The following is a 17260-nucleotide window of genomic DNA, read 5'->3' as shown; positions in this document are numbered from 1 at the left end:
AATTCTTAAATGAATTTAACAGTACGTTATGACTGCAGGAGGAAGCTGTGTTATTTTAAAGATATATTTATGAAATATAGATTTAGATAAATCACACTGAATCTCTTCTGTGGTCCCCACAATTCTATATTGCCTGGGAAAAAAAGGGAAGAGGAAGTGAAATTAAACTTCCCAGTTTGAAAGGGTATGTGATGTTATTTCAGTGATTAAAAAATTTAGCCCAATTTACAAAGAACTTGGCAGTATGAGTTCACTTATCAGTATAACACTGCACCCCTTCTGGTGAGGCTACATGCACTGATTCAATTGGAAGAGGTGTCGTAAGGCTGTTACATCCTTTCCTGAGGCAAGCTGACATACAACTGTTGTAACTGGTCTTGGATATCCTAGATTCTGGCATGGGGATAGTGTTTTTGCATTCTAACAGGGACAGATCTGAGGGTTTTGCTGGCCACTGGAATATCTCAACATTACAGAAACGGTTCATAGAAGTGCATGCCATATGTAGACGAGAATTGTCCTACTGAAAAAATGGCAACATGATACTGTTGCATCAGGTGTAAAGTATGTCTTTGACATAATGTGGTACTGTGAATTTCCTCACCCACTACCAGCCATGACCTGAAGTCACACCCACTGTTTCCCCTCACCGTAACGGTGGCAGAGACACATTTGTGCCTCTCCAAAACGTTTGCAGAATGGGACCTCTGCCCAGATTTCTGCCATATTCACAAAGGATGACCATCCAGGGTAGTGGAGAAACATGATTCAGTGCGGAAAACAGAGAAACACCATCCAGCAGCAGTCCATGCTTCCTGGTCATGGCACTATTCCAAATGCACCTGTTTGTGATGTTAATGGCAGCATATGCATGGGATGGTAATTACTTAGTCCAGCTGCTGCTAGTCTCTGACCAATGGTGCGGGATGACACAGAATGCTGGAAGGAGCCCATTGCTTAGTCTCAGATGGTAGGTGCAGCGTTGAAGGTTTTGTGCTGTGTTTGGTGAAGAATATGACAATCCTCCCTTTTGGTAGTCAGAGAGGGTCAACTGGAGTGTGGACAATGCCTTTGACACCCATTATACACACTACCAGGCCTGGTAACAACACTAAACAGAACAGACAGCACTAATGGAGTATAGTGGCTGTTCTGTCTGTCCCAGAGAACTGCAACGCCAGTTATAGACATACCAGCTTAAATCACTTAATAAATGCAAGGCCTCTGGTCCAAATTGTATACCAGTCAGGTCCCTTTCAGAGTATGCTGATACAATAGCTCCATATGTAGCAAGTATATACAACCGCTCGCTCACAGAAAGATCCATACTTAAAGACTGGAAAATCGCTCAAGTCACACCAATACCCAAAAAAGGAAGTAGGAGTAATCCACTGAATTACAGGCCCATATCACTAATGTCGATTTACTGTAGGATTTTGGAACATACACTGTATTCGAACATTATGAAGTACCACAAAGAAAACGATTTGTTGACACACAGTCAGCACAGCTTCAGAATATATTGTTCTTGTGAAACACAACTAGCTCTTTATACTCGTGGAGTAATTAGTGCTATTGACAGGAGATGTCAAATTGATTCCATACTTTTATATTTCCAGGAGCTTTTGACACTGTTCCTCACAAGCGTCTTCTAACCAAACTGCATGCCTACAGAATATCACCTCAGTTGTGTGACTTGATTCATGATTTCCTTTCAGAAAGGTCACAATTCATAGTAATACACGGAAAGTCATTGAGTAAAACAGAAGTAATATCCAGCGTTCCCCAGGGTAGTGTTAATAGGCCTTCTATTGTTCCTGATCTATATTATCTACAAAGGAGACAATCTGAGTAGCTGTCTTATAGATTGTTTGCAGATGATGCTGTCATTTGCTGTCTTGTAGACATTAGACGACCAAAGTGAATTGCAAAATAATTTAGATAAGATATCTGTATGGTGCGAAAAGTGGCAGTCGATCCTGAATAAAAAATAGTGTGAAGTTATTCACATGAGTACTAAAAGAAATCCACTAAATTTTGATTACGCTATAAGTCACACAAATCTGAAGGCTGTAATTTCAACTAAATACATAGGAATTACAATTAAAAATAACCTAAACTGGAATGATCTCATAAAATAATGTTGTGGGCAAAGCAAACAAAAGACTACGATTCATTGCCAGAACACTTAGAAGGTGCAACAGGTCTGCTAAAGAGACTGCTTACACCAAACTTGTCTGCCCTATTTTGGAATATTGCTGTGTGGTGTCGGGTCTGCAACAGGTGGGACTGATGGATGACATCGAAAAAGTGCAAAGAAGGGCAGCTCGTTTTGTGCTATCGCAAAGTAGGGGAGATAGTGCCACAGACATGAAAGGCATTTTTCAATGTGACGGGATCTTCTAACATTCTGTTGGCACCCACCTACATAGGGAGAAATGATCATCATGATAAAATAAGAGAAATCAGAGCTCCCACAGAAAAATTTAAGTGCTCGTTTTTCCTGCTCACCATTCGAGGGTGGAACGGTAGAGAGACAGCTTGAAAGATGTTCACTGATGCCCTTGTCAGGCACTTTATTGTGAATATCAGAGTAGTCATGTAGATGTAGATGTACCATGTGCCAAGTTATGTTGTCATCCAGCCATGTCTTGTGGGTGCTTCACTTTTTTGTCGGGCAGTGTATATAATAAATATCATACAGAGGGAGAGAGAGAGAGAGAGAGATAATGTCAATTTTTCAATAGTAAGAATTAAACCAAATGTTCATACATTTTATGATTGTGCCGCCCCATATCATTTATAAAATACATGTGCTATTTTGCATGATGGCTGTCAGATTACATTTCGTGGCAACCTATGAAACTTAATAAGAGTCTGGCCTTTAGCCACAGAATATGAGGGCTCACCATTTCATAACTTAATGTGGATGTCTGCACTAAAATTTTCAACACCTTAGGGGACCAATACTTAAAGGTGCACTAGTGATATATTTTTGAGTGGCAAATGTATACATGTGGCAGTGAGCCACTAAATCCTTATTGGGACACTAAATTCATATAAAACGTTACAGACACCAACAACTGCAGAAGAGTTGAACAAAATTGCAAAAGAAACTGATGAGCTGTGGTGGTTCCTAAACAGCATTGGTGAGCCACAAAATTAAGATTTGTAATATGGAGAAAATCTGACAAGGTGTTAAAAATATTTAAAATACTTTTATCTGAATACTCCAGACTGAGTTTTAGGCAGTTTTCTACCTTCCACACGACCTCAGAAAAAATCACTTCCTGGCTGTAACGTCACAGTGTCACATCTGACTGTTACTGATGATGTCTTTCATCACGAAGCCCTACACTGACTGGCAGCACCATAAGCCAAAGAAAATTTTCAACTACATACTCAAGTGGGAGGCATATTGTTGAAAACATGTTCAGTATTCTGGCCAACTGCTTTAGCATTCTCCTGAGTACCATTAGCCTGTTAAGAAGGTTGGGTTAATTATGCAGACTGTTGTGTAGTTGTATGCAGTGTTATATAAATCTACCCAACTTTGTTTTCAGGTACAATGGATTGGAAACATAACATTTGACCCACCATGAACTAAAAGCTTCGCGTACTTTAATTACAAAAAATTACACACATTGTATTAGAAGCTGTTGTGGATGCTAGGTACTATTTTATATTAATTTACATTGGGTGCAATGGGAGGCAGAGATGGTAGGATGTGTGAATAACCAGATCATCACACCTCTTAAGGAAACATGGCTAAAGGAACCTCAGCAAAAATCACTTCCTGGCTGTAACGTCACAGTGTCACATCTGACTGTTACTGATGATGTCTTTCATCACGAAGCCCTACACTGACTGGCAGCACCATAAGCCAAAGAAAATTTTCAACTACATACTCAAGTGGGAGGCATATTGTTGAAAACATGTTCAGTATTCTGGCCAACTGCTTTAGCATTCTCCTGAGTACCATTAGCCTGTTAAGAAGGTTGGGTTAATTATGCAGACTGTTGTGTAGTCCACAATGACTTAATTGAAGAAGCTGACTGCACATGCATGATGAGTGCTGATGCAGATGTCACTGATTTGTGCAAGATAAAAATTGGTTCCTGGCAGGCAGAGAATTTTCTTCCAAACATAACTCAACAGAGTGGAAATTGCACATCGTTGTTTGCTATGGAAGTGCAAGAAATTTTGTGAATATTTGATGTGCACAGGTTATGTTCCATGGCAATAGGAATCCAGCAATAAAGAAGTACAATTTTTAACATTAATCATTTAGAAAAGTCAATCTTTTATTTTAAAATCAGTTGTTAATGTATTATTGAATGCTACCCATAACACTTTGACTTTTGCTTCCACGTTAATTGCTTTATTTGTCATTTGTTTCGACTTTGCCCCAACTTGTCTTCTTCATTGCTATCACTAATTTCCAATTGAATATCTTTTAAAACAGACAATAATGAGGTAGCAAATTCATCTTCATTGTCCCTCCTACACCTTTTGCTTAGTGCTCGCTCTGTGGTGAATTGGATAAACACTGCGGTGTAAACAGGGCATGCTTTCCTCCGTGCACCCCACTGTATAGTAAATAGGAAATTGTTACAGTATTGTACCATACATATGTTATGATATTTAACATTAAAGTGACAAAACTACAGTAGACTGTTTAAAGTTGTCAATGCAAATTTTGTTTACGTAAATAGCTTGTACGAAAGTGAATGTTGGAAGTACTGTTTTGCTGCAATAAATATGAACAATAGGATCAAATGTTAGTATTAACTGTCTCATTCTTTTCCTCCAAACAGTGTCATGGTTAATGAATTGGCACTGATATGTATAAGAAAATTGTTTATATATTTACATTGCTGTTGTCTTCATTTCATATGACAGCTACTGTTGTCTTCTCAAGTCTCTCAAATAGTTAATGTGTAATTCTTTTGTATCTTCCAATTACTGTTTATTCATTTTATTAAAATTTATTTATAATACTTACAAATGTGTAATTAACATTGTTCCCCCCACATCCACTTGATGAAAGTGACTGTGGAATCCAAAAAATTGTATGTTAGTCAGTAACAAATTTTTCATTGGCAACCCCATTAATAACACTGAAAACTGCGCGCACACATGGTAGAATGGAAATGTGATGTGTTATCCTAAATACACTTCACTAATAATCACAACAAATATACTAAGGTGTTGGAATGTAGTAGTGTCCATCTGCATTATTACATCAGAATGAACTGTCTTACATAGTGCAAAGTTCCTACACTGGAAGGACAACAAATTGGAAACACTAACAATACAGCTTTGGGTATTTGTCACAGTTATCCTTGCTCTAAGGTGGTCCGTTAAGAACCTCTTACGTGGGAACCACTGCATGCTAAGGTTCGTAAGGCTGCTCATCCCTGCGCCACTCTTTTCACTTTTAGCTTTTTCATCACCACACAATTATGCGACAACAGGGACATAAAATGCCTTTGGCAGCCCTCCTCTGTTGCCTTACCCAAAACTGCTCGCTCGCTCTCATACTATTGCCAGTTTCTCCTTTCTGTCATACTGAAATAAAAGATACAATCAAATAAAATGTGAATTTTCGTCAGTTGAGTTGCTATAACTGAGAATGCTGAAGATTACATGGGTTTATTGGGTAACTAATGACGAGGTACTCAATTGAATTGGGGGAAAAAGGGAGGGCTCAGTTGATATGCCATGTCCAGAGGCACCAAGGAATAGTTACTTAGTAATGGAAGAAAATGGGGGGGGATAAAAGTTATAAAGGAAGACCAAGGCTTGGATACAGAAAGCAGATCCAAATGGATATACATTGCAGTAGCTATGAATAGCTGAAGTGCACAGAATATACTAGTGTGGGAAGCTGCATCAGCAGTCTTCAGACTGAAGACCACAATAATGACAGTAAGTTTTCTTATACAAAGAGGCACCAATTCCATTTAGTGCCCCCTGTTTTCCATACACAGTCTATTATATAGATATAATCTCTATCTCTCTCTAAAAAATAATTGAAAGCTGTAATTCCAGGTATAATTTTAATTTTGCTGACAGCAAACTAGTGGCTTCTGTCTATGTCTGCATAGTTCACTTCCCTCCAGACTTCTGTCCACTCTAGACTGCTCATGTGCAACTGACCACTATAAACATAGAATCGTACATAACTCGTCTTCTCTTTCACCTGCTCCTAATTAATAATATAAAAGTTAGCTCTCCTGCTTTGACTCTATTTTCAGTCCACGTATATGAGGGCTTCTCTAAGCTCATCAGTATAATGCCCAAAGGGGCAAAATTAGCTAATTACTAACAATGAAATAACAGAATGAGATTTTCACTCTGCAGCGAAGTGTGCACTGGTATGAATCTTCATGGCAGTGTTTAGTTGTAATGAAAAAAGAAAAAGCTGCTTAATGTAGGAAATTTATAAATCTGTGAAATTACACATAGAAAGTTATATTTTACAATTAACTAACATGAAACACTTTTATAATTATTCAGCCAATATTCATGAAGATATTGATATATGTTCAAGAATTAGAAGTGTGTTGTAATTTCTTCATCAATAATAAATCAATTCTTTTGGCAATATTTCTTTGAAAAAAGTCTTTACACAATAAAAATTCTAAATGATGTTTTGAAGAATTAGGCAGTTAGCATTATGTCCTACTGCTAACTTTTGTACATCTGTCACAAGTCAAATTTTCTAACCTCCCACCAGTTCCACAGTAATGGTGATCTATAAAGCAGCGAAGCAACTTTATCTTATAAAATTCATGAAGCCAAGTTATTGCAAGTTAAAATATATTGTAATAGTCATTACTTACCAAATACTTCATGTCAAAATTTTATGAAGTCCTATCTTACTTACCAAATACTTTGTCAAAATTTTATGAAAATGTAATTGAAATTTTTTAAAACTGCTATTACCCACCAATAAAGGTGGAATGCCCAGCAGTGGGCAGTATGGACCAGGTTTACCACTGCTTCTCTATACCATAGAAGCAGTGGTCAGTAAAACATGCATTCATGGCAGCTGTGAAACCTGATAATTTCTTGGGGAAACCTGTTGTAATTTTTTTCTCTTCATGTGCTGTTCTTCTCTGAGAGAAGCTAATTTTTACTTGCTCACTGTTAAATTTTCTTTCTGTGTTACAACTGTGCAGATCTTTATTTTTGTGGAGGAAGGTTGGGTTTTCAGTTGCCTGTTTCATAATTTAATTCAGTATGTAAAGGGAGATGAAAATCCAATAGTCATGGGGGATTGGTTGTACGGAAGGTTGGTTGGTTGGTTGGTTTGGGGAAGGAGACCAGACAGCGAGGTCATTGGTCTCATCAGATTAGGGAAGGACGGGGAAGGAAGTCGGCCGTGCCCTTTGAAAGGAACCATCCCGGCATTTGCCTGGAGCGATTTAGGGAAATCACGGAAAACCTAAAGCAGGATGGCCGGACGTGGGATTGAACCGTCGTCCTCCCGAATGTACGGAAGGAATAGAAAAAAGGGCTATGTGATGATATGGGTTTGGTAATATGAATGAGAAATGAGAAAGATAAATATGAGCTGGTAATTGCGAGTACCCTGTTCAAGAATCACAAGAGGAGGAGGTATACTCTGAAGGGGTCAGGAGGTATGGGAAGATTCCAGTTAGATTACATCATTGTCAGGCAGAGATTCTGAAATCAGATGTTGGATTGTAAGGTGTACCCAGGAGCAGATACAGGCTCTGATCACAATTTAGTGATGATGAAGAGTAGGCTGAAGTTTAAGAGACTAGTCAGGAAGAATCGACACACAAAGAATTGGGATGCAGAAATTCTAAGGAATGAGGAGATATGCTTGAAGTTCTTTGAGGCTATAGATACTGCAATAATGAGTAGCTCAGTAGGCAGTTCACTTGAAGAAGATGTCTCTGAAAAGGGCAGTCATAGAAGATGGAAAGAAAAACATACATACACGAAAAGTTAACTCCAAGGAAACCATGGGTAACAGAAGAAATCCATCAGTAGTATACTTACTGTTCTTGGACAGCTTTGATCTATGATAGTTTTCTGACCAACATTAAGTTTAATGTGGTAGAGTGATAATAGACACTATAAGACACAGTTTTATACACTAGATTTGATTTCCTATGCTTCATCTGTAAACACAATGCGAAGGTCAGAAATCAAACATGCAGTTTCTTACACTAGAAGTGGAAGACAAAGTAGTATATAGTGCCATCCTCAGAAGTTTATAACTTCTCAGGTTTTTCAGCGTGGGCACACTATTTAACGTGCAGGGCATCAAAATAATAATTACAGATAGAACAACTGAAATCTCAGGAATAAAGCTAACAAGGTACTTATAGTAATATGAAACTGTTCAACAAACAATAAGGTAACTCCTAATATAAAAATGACTAATAACATGAACTTCTATATAAATAAAAAAATCATAATGCACTGAATTAAAGTACATAATGGAATCACTGAGTATATTGGTAGCATTAAATTTTTTGATGTGTATGTTGATCAGCAGAAGAAGTAGCGCTCCATACTGTGATCTCAGAATATTGACCACACTGTGGAATAACTAATGCATAAGAACAGCATACTCCACTGACATACATTCTGTCATCATTATGGAGTACAAATGTTCAGAATATAGAAATGTGTTCAAACTACAAAAAAGAGCCATCAGAATAATGACCAAAAGTCACAAAAGGGCCCACTGTTTAGAGATATTTTTTTTTTAAAGTGGGGTATTCTGACTGTTTTGAGTGAATACATCTTCAAAACTACAGTTTCAAAAACAGAAAAAACATTGAGCAATATGTAGCAAACAGTAACACATGTGATCGCCAAACCAGATTCAGTAGTGGTTTGTATCTGAATTGTTGTTGTTGTTGTTGTGGTCTTCAGTCCTGAGACTGGTTTGATGCAGCTCTCCATGCTACTCTATCCTGTGCAAGCTTCTTCATCTCCCAGTACCTACTGCAACCTACATCCTTCTGAATCTGCTTAGTGTATTGATCTCTTGGTCTCCCTCTACGATTTTTACCCTCCACGCTGCCCTCCAATGCTAAATTTGTGATCCCTTGATGCCTCAAAACATGTCCTACCAACCGATCCCTTCTTCTAGTCAAGTTGTGCCACAAACTTCTCTTCTCCCCAATCCTATTCAATACCTCCTCATTAGTTACATGATCTACCCACCTTATCTTCAGCATTCTTCTGTAGCACCACATTTCGAAAGCTTCTATTCTCTTCTTGTCCAAACTGGTTATCGTCCATGTTTCACTTCCATACATGGCTACACTCCATACAAATACTTTCAGAAACGACTTCCTGACACTTAAATCTATACTCGATGTTAACAAATTTCTCTTCTTCAGAAACGATTTCCTTGCCATTGCCAGTCTACATTTTATATCCTCTCTACTTCGACCATCATCAGTTATTTTATTCCCTAAATAGCAAAACTCCTTTACTACTTTAAGTGTCTCATTTCCTAATCTAATCCCCTCAGCATCACCCGATTTAATTTGACTACATTCCATTATCCTTGTTTTGCTTTTGTTGATGTTCACCTTATATCCTCCTTTCAAGACACTGTCCATTCCGTTCAACTGCTCTTCCAAGTCCTTTGCTGTCTCTGACAGAATTACAATGTCATCGGCGAACCTGAAAGTTTTTACTTCTTCTCCATGAATTTTAATACCTACTCCGAATTTTTCCTTTGTTTGCTTTACTGCTTGCTCAATATACAGATTTAATAACATCGGGGAGAGGCTACAACCCTGTCTCACTCCTTTCCCAACCACTGCTTCCCTTTCATGCCCCTCGACTCTTATAACTGCCATCTGGTTTCTGTACAAATTGTAAATAGCCTTTCGCTCCCTGTATTTTACCCCTGCCACCTTCAGAATTTGAAAGAGAGTATTCCAGTTAATGTTGTCAAAAGCTTTCTCTAAGTCTACAAATGCTAGAAACGTAGGTTTGCCTTTTCTTAATCTTTCTTCTAAGATAAGTTGTAAGGTTAGTATTGCCTCACGTGTTCCAACATTTCTACGGAATCCAAACTGATCTTCCCCGATGTCCGCTTCTACCAGTTTTTCCATTCGTCTGTAAAGAATTCGCGTTAGTATTTTGCAGCTGTGACTTATTAAACTGATAGTTAATACCCAAATCACTATGTTTCACTAAGAAGTCACGCTGATCATAATCTGCTAAAAGAGATGGGACACACTTTCCCGACACTGGATGACTTGGTGGAAATTCGGTTTCTACAACCAAGCAATGACACTGCATTTTGGCTGCCCAGGAAATGTTTCACCTCAAATAACACATTGTCTTCATTCTAAAAATGCCTTTCGCGCAATGGTTTCTTCATCTCAGAAAAGAGGAAGAAGTCTCTATGTGCCATGTCAGGAGACTATGGGCAGGTGGAATTTTATAGCCCAAGGAAGTGTTACCTATCCAGTATGAGCTATGACCCTTACAGATGCAAGATGAAGTGTGGAGCATGGTAGTGAGGGCCTGTCAGGTGCCCTGGAGACTAATGAGACATCATTAGAAAGTTACACATTTATCAGCAATGGTTTTACAATTGAATTGTCTCTGCAGCAGCAAGGAGGGCAGTAGATGCAGCACACAGGGATGGAATGTATGGATGTGCCCAGCTCAGCAGTCTCTAAATGCAGTTGGCGAGGCCAGGACAGCTGGTATGGCAAGAGCAGTGCCATGCAAGGTAGCCAGCCTGTCTCATCCAGCAATGACATCCAACAGCTTGATGATGCTTTTTACAAGGGCACGGCTCATGGACATCAATGGGAGTGCCCCAGTAAACTTCTGGGATAGCATAGTTACATCATGACATCTCCACCAGAGGAAGGTTGTGGACACAAGTGTCCACTCTTGGATGCAAGTTGTAAGTCCAGCAGACCAGTTTCGAAGGCAGTAGTAATCTGGTGCATGGTAGTCAGCACATCACAGGTCCTGTCTCGAAGATGGTTCAATGCAGCGAAAATATAGAAATGCTTGGGAATTCAAGAATTTATAGCTGCCTGTTGGAAGCAATGATAAGGTGAGGATGACAGAATGTGGACTGATTTATTGGTTTTGTTAGTGGTCTTCACCACACCTCAGCTTCTCAACTGTGGCTTTCAGCTCAGCAGCTTGGCACTTTGTGCAATGTCAGGGGGCTGAAAAATGTTCTTGTGTAAGATTTACATGTTGTTACAGCACTTTCCATTGCTCTCAGAATAATGTTATGTCCCCTTCACAGTGGGGTTGTATTGCTGAATTGGCGACTCAGATATCTCACTCGAGCAAGGTGTGGCAGTGGGCTTAGTTGTGTATTGCAATCTCAGCTCTCCTGCCTGTTTGTCATTCTGGTTGTGACAATGCACTCAAGCCTGGCTTGGTTCAACTCAGTGCTGGCTGGCAAAATCTTTAAAAAATTTTACATTCACCCAGTATATCTTTCTGTAGTGCAACATAGCTGAGCTGTTGTTGTGGAGCGAAAACAGCCTCTTGGACAGCTTCCCATGACACTTCATCTTGACAAGAACCATAACTTCATCAGATTTTAGTACTTTACTCCTATGTCTGTCTGCTCCTTTCAAGAATAAACTGTTAGTACCACACCTTTTCAATCCCTTAAAACAACATGACCTGATTTGATGATGGTTTGGTCTTCAAAGCTTTTGGCGCTAGAGAATCCACACGCTTTGACTGCTTGCTTTGCTCCTTTGCCTTGGAGTTGCAGTAATACTCCCAGCACTCATTCATGGTGATTTGGTGGCTCAAGAAGTCATCTGGATTGGTCTGTCTCAGCTGCTGCCTCTTTTCAGCGGGTTTTTGAATGGGTGGAAGCCATTATTGAACTTAGTGTTATGTTCAAAATGTTGTGAAAAAAGTTAAAAACTGATTCATGGTTGATTTACAGTTTTCCCACTATCACCTTGTTTGCGATTGATTCAATCACCAAGATCTCCACTTCTCTTTTGTTTCCCTGTTATTCACAGTGTAATCGTCTGCCACTTTGTTCATCATCATTCAGACTTATTTGACCTCATTGGGAGTATCTGTGTCATATGAGGGCATGTTGTTGTCGTACACTTCCATCAACTCAACACGGATTGTTGCAGCATTGTTCCTCTTCAAATGCAGAAAACAAAAACTGTGTATTTGCCGTTTTTTCTTATTCCAGTGGCATGTTACAGTATTGTGGAATGGGAATTTCACTGTGTACCAGGATTGCAGGCATTAATGTGCAATCAAACAAAACATTAAATTTGTAAATTCATTTTTTTATACATTACTCATGTGGCAGTGACAAAATTGGTGTGTGTGTGTGTGTGTGTGTGTGTGTGTGTGTGTGTGTGTGTGTGTGTGTGTGTGCGCGCGCTCCTTTTGCCCCTGCCGGTAGACACTGGAGTTGCCTCCTTTTTCCCAAGCACATGTACATCAAAACACTTTATTTCTATGACTAATCTCTTTCTTCCCTTAAATATCTGTACACTATAATACAGAGAACTTAAGCCACATGAGTGGACTATAAAATGACTGAAAATAAGTAGGCTTGCTTTCTCCAATTACAAACTAAAAGACACCCACTGAATTGTGTCAAATGTTTTGATGGTTTCCACAACCCAAATGTAAGTGCATTCTGAATGTATGTTATATATAATGGTTGCCTTCTTTCCACAGATAAAAATCCAAACCATTGATGTCAGGGGAGCATGCTGACCATGAAACTAGTCCTTGCCTGGCTTGTCTATCTGTCATCACAGGTATCCTCCAGTGAATACTGACCCATTCCATATCCTTGCAACTCTGTTGCTATCAGGATCAATGGAACTTGCAATGAAATGAAATAAACATAAAATAAAATAAATGAATGTTCAACAATGTGACAGAAATATCCTTGCATACACCAATTTTACCTCTTATTTTCAGGGGGCTTATCCTGTAGCAAGCCTGCAAGGGTGCTTGAGTAGAATCCTTGTAGACCACCCACATGTCCTACAAGAGTGTATGAACCATTACACTGATTGTAAACTGCTGATGTCTAGCTTGGACTGAAACGTGGATTGTCATCTGCCCACAAAAATTGCTTGTGAAAATTTTCTACTTCATCTCTTCTAAATGTTGCCTCATTTATAAACAAGACTGAAGATACAAATAACAGATTAGCATTTTGTACAACAAACCATTGATGAAAGCTCTCCCATGGTCAGTTATTGGCAGGGAAAAGACCCTGCACATGTTGAACATGAGACACATTCATAATCTGCTGGTGAAGTGCCCTCTAAGTGGGACTATGAAATATGCCACGGAGATATGTTGTGTGCTAATACCTAGGAATTCTACAGCAGCCTCAGAATTCATTCTTTGTGATTAGGCACACAACCAATTCTCGGTCTATTACAATCTACTGTGTGTGTTACTACAGATCCTATTTCAGCAACACATGTGATAAGCAACACCTAAGGTTGGATTACTCAGCTGTCTTCTGCCTAGAAATCATTTGATACAGTCTTGCATCCATCGCCATAAGTGTAGCCTTACAATGTCATGGTTAAATGAAACATCAACAGGTAATTCACTTCTACTACACATATGAAACATTCAAGCCACAAGAACCTTAAATGTACACCAATGTGAATGTGTCCCCATAGCAATACATCATGGATAAAATGAATCAAGAGATAGACTTGGATCAATATGATTACAGACATCAGTTGTTGCATTTTATCTTGTGACATTGATCATAAACTTTCATTACAATCTTCAAATTATGGAATTTTTGACATATCTTCATCTGTCATTTTTTTCTTGATTTGGTTTTAGCAATATTCCCTCAAAATATTGTGAAATTGCTTGCAAAACGCCCTGTAGCCTGCATTAAAACTTTTATTTTCTGCTTCTCTATTGTTGAAGAGTGCTAGACAATGTACTTTATGACTTGTTTTTAATGATTACCATCAGGACTATTGATGTTGTTCTGGTATTATTTACTTCAGACTTTTAGGTCCCATGTTAGTCCAACATTATTTATGTATAAAGTTATTTATTTATTTATTTATACATCCAAAAAATCTTCCCAAATTATGGGACGTGGAACAAATACAAAACAAAATGGCAACACAACACAGTAAAAATACAGTATTATTTTAGTAGGTACATAAATTTTAGCTTTATCCGCAAAAGAGCTTGCACTACTTGCAGTAGATGCCCCATCTTGTTTCAGGTCTCTTGCATCTCAAATGTTCTAAAAATTATGCTACTGAATAGAAGCAATGATCTAGTAAGAATGCCCTTAAGGTCTTACAAAAGAGTGTGAATGATGATATGATTTTTATCTTATGTGGAAGACTACTGTAAATTCATATTGTAGGCTGATGTCCTTACTGACGGGGCATGAAGGTTTTCTGATTATCTTGTATCATGCTTATGGACATTAAAATTTTCATTTATGTCTTATAAGTTCTTTTTAACATATTTACAGTTTTCTAGTATTTACATACAGGGAAGTGGAAGGAGTGACAACTTTTGAAAGAGGTGTTTGCAAGAACCTGTTTGCCGAGCATGTTGCATTGCTCCTACTGTTACCTTCTGGATTAAGGAAATGAGTGAACTAGGTAGTGTATTACCCCAGAAAATAATTCTGTACAGTAGGATGCTATAGAATTGATCAAAGTGTGCAATTTAGACAGTGCTTAAACATGCTTTAACAGAGAGTAACTGTAGGCTATGACATATTTTATTTAGTGTTCCATTTATTTTGTTTATATGTCTATGCCATTTGAAGTTATTTTGAAGCCATAGGCCAAAAAATTTTGTTTCCAGAGAAGATGAAATTTTGTTGGTGTTTATTGCCACACTGGTGTTGCATGTATCACCTTTAAAATAGAAATTTAGGAACGTTGTTTTTTCATGTTTTCAGTAGTTTATTCCCTTCAAACCATTTGTTTAGCTGTGCTGTGGTTTTATTTATAGCTGGTTGTAGTTCACTTGAGGTATTTCCTGTAATAAGGAAGCTTGGGTCATCTGCAAAAAAAGTATAAAGCATTTGTTTATGACTCAATGTTTAGGTCTATATAGAGGAGAAAGTGGATTGACCCTAGAATGTATTCCTGAGGAACTTTTTTTTCAGTTAGAATTTCTGGATCTGAGAAACATAACTTATTATTTTTCTTTAGTTAATGTTTTATTTATCTTCTCTGTTTCCTGTTTGTCAACTACAATGTGAACCATTTAAGTGTGATGTCCCTAATGCTGTATACTTCAAACTTGTCCAATACTATGTTGTGGTTCAGTATGTCAGAGGCTTTACTAAAGTCTAAAAAAATGCCAGTAGCACTTTGTTTTTTGTCCATTGTTTGTACGGCATTGTGTACAAAATCATACACTCCACTACTTGTTGATTTATTTTGCCTAAATCCATTCTGAGTATTAGGGAGAATTTTGCTTTTCTCTAAAATTTTCATTAGCTTTTTATACTTTATTTTTTCTATGATTTTACTAAAGCCTGATAATAAGGTAATTGGTCTAGGCCTATAGTTTTCAGTGTTTGATTTCTCTCCATTCTTATGAAATCAGTCTGGAAACGTGCCTGTCAGAAGAGATTGATTGAGTATACCTGCAATGTTTGTAATACATCTGAAATGTTTGTATATTGTAATACATCTGAAATGTTTGTAATACATTGCTTTATGATGCAGTCAGGAATACCATCAATTCTTGATGACATTTTCTTAAGAGTTGATACAACACAATGCATTCTATGTGAATATTTTACATCTTTATTAAGTAGGTCTCCTATCAGTGTAAAATGAATAAAACTTAAATGGAATAACTTAAAGAATAAAAACTACCCCTCATTTGGGGCATAAGTTTTGTGTATCTGCTGTAAAATTTAGTTCTTTGAGCATGGATCTTATTCAAATATCTTGCCCCCTGCCCCCCTCCCGGTAAAATTGTGTGGAGGCCTAGGCAGCAGAGTTGGCAATCATGCTAACATGTAGGATCAGGCTAGCGATTGGTAACAATGAAACTATACTGCAGGTCACTTGGACTCTTTATCAGTACATAGATGCTTGTCATAAGCTACATGCTGAGATATTTGGAGATACGCATAAATTCGTATATATTTACACTTGACACTGCGTCCGTACAGAATGAAGTATAACAAAAAACTGACTAAAGTAATGTTAAGATGGAGGCTCAACAGAGCACTTAGAGTTCACAGATATTAATGCCACACAGCCCCCCCCCCCTCCCCAGCAGTATGGAGTACTACAGATGCCCAAGGTTGAGGGCATGCGGGCATTGACGTCAGTGGAAATTGTTCGCCTAGGCAGGTGCACCACAGGTACCTCCATCTCGAACCAGGTGGGTTGAGGGGTTGTGCAGGTGGAGCGGCGAGAGGCAGGTCCACTTCATAGACAGTCAGCCACTGTGGCCACATTAGATGGCGGCCGGCCCGGGAGTAAATGGGCGGGGCGGTCGACGGCGTGGTGGAGGCGTGTGTGGCCTTAAAGTGGATCGAGCTGTCTGTAGAAATAAAAGCATTTAGAGATGCTCGGTCACACTCATGTGGGAGTGTGAAGTTGTGTGCAATGGTGATGTGTAAGGGACCATCCGATGGCGGGACCTCGGTATCTGTCAAAAGAATGAGCACTCGGTCGTCAAACGTTGCTATAGAAACGTTGTTCACTTGGTGCGACAGCATGCTGCAGGACAAACTGATAGTAGGTGTGTGTGTCTTCAACATTGGAGGTGAGCTGCAAAACCTGCACAGGGTGAGACAGGGGGGCAGGTTGAGAAACCAGCGAATGGTGGCGAACAGTCTTTGGCGGAGAGGTGTGCAGTGAGGTTGATGGGAGCACGCCTTCATTCTCAATCAAGGATGGATCGTCTGCAGAGTCCAACTATGGCGGTGCGAGACCATCAGGGCTGACGAAAGCCGGTTTCAAGTGATGCAGAGAAACTGTCTGTGTGCAGACTTTAATCATGATATCAAAAGTCGTGTCCCCCCACCACAGGACCTTGTAGGGGCCAAGAAAAGGAGGTTGAAGAGGCTGCCTAAGCACATCATCATGCAGCATGACATGGGAGCAGAGTGTGGTAGGAGCATAAGTCTTGGGCGGAGAGTGACTGATGGGCAGGTGCAAATGCATTTGTCGAAAATGCGTGCCCATCTGGCTAATGAAATCTGGCGAGGGGGAAGATCCTTGCTAACCTGGGGAAG

The sequence above is a fragment of the Schistocerca serialis genome, chromosome 2 (assembly GCF_023864345.2).
Source record: "Schistocerca serialis cubense isolate TAMUIC-IGC-003099 chromosome 2, iqSchSeri2.2, whole genome shotgun sequence".
Lineage (NCBI taxonomy): Eukaryota > Metazoa > Arthropoda > Insecta > Orthoptera > Acrididae > Schistocerca > Schistocerca serialis.
This window is presented reverse-complemented; position numbering follows the sequence as displayed.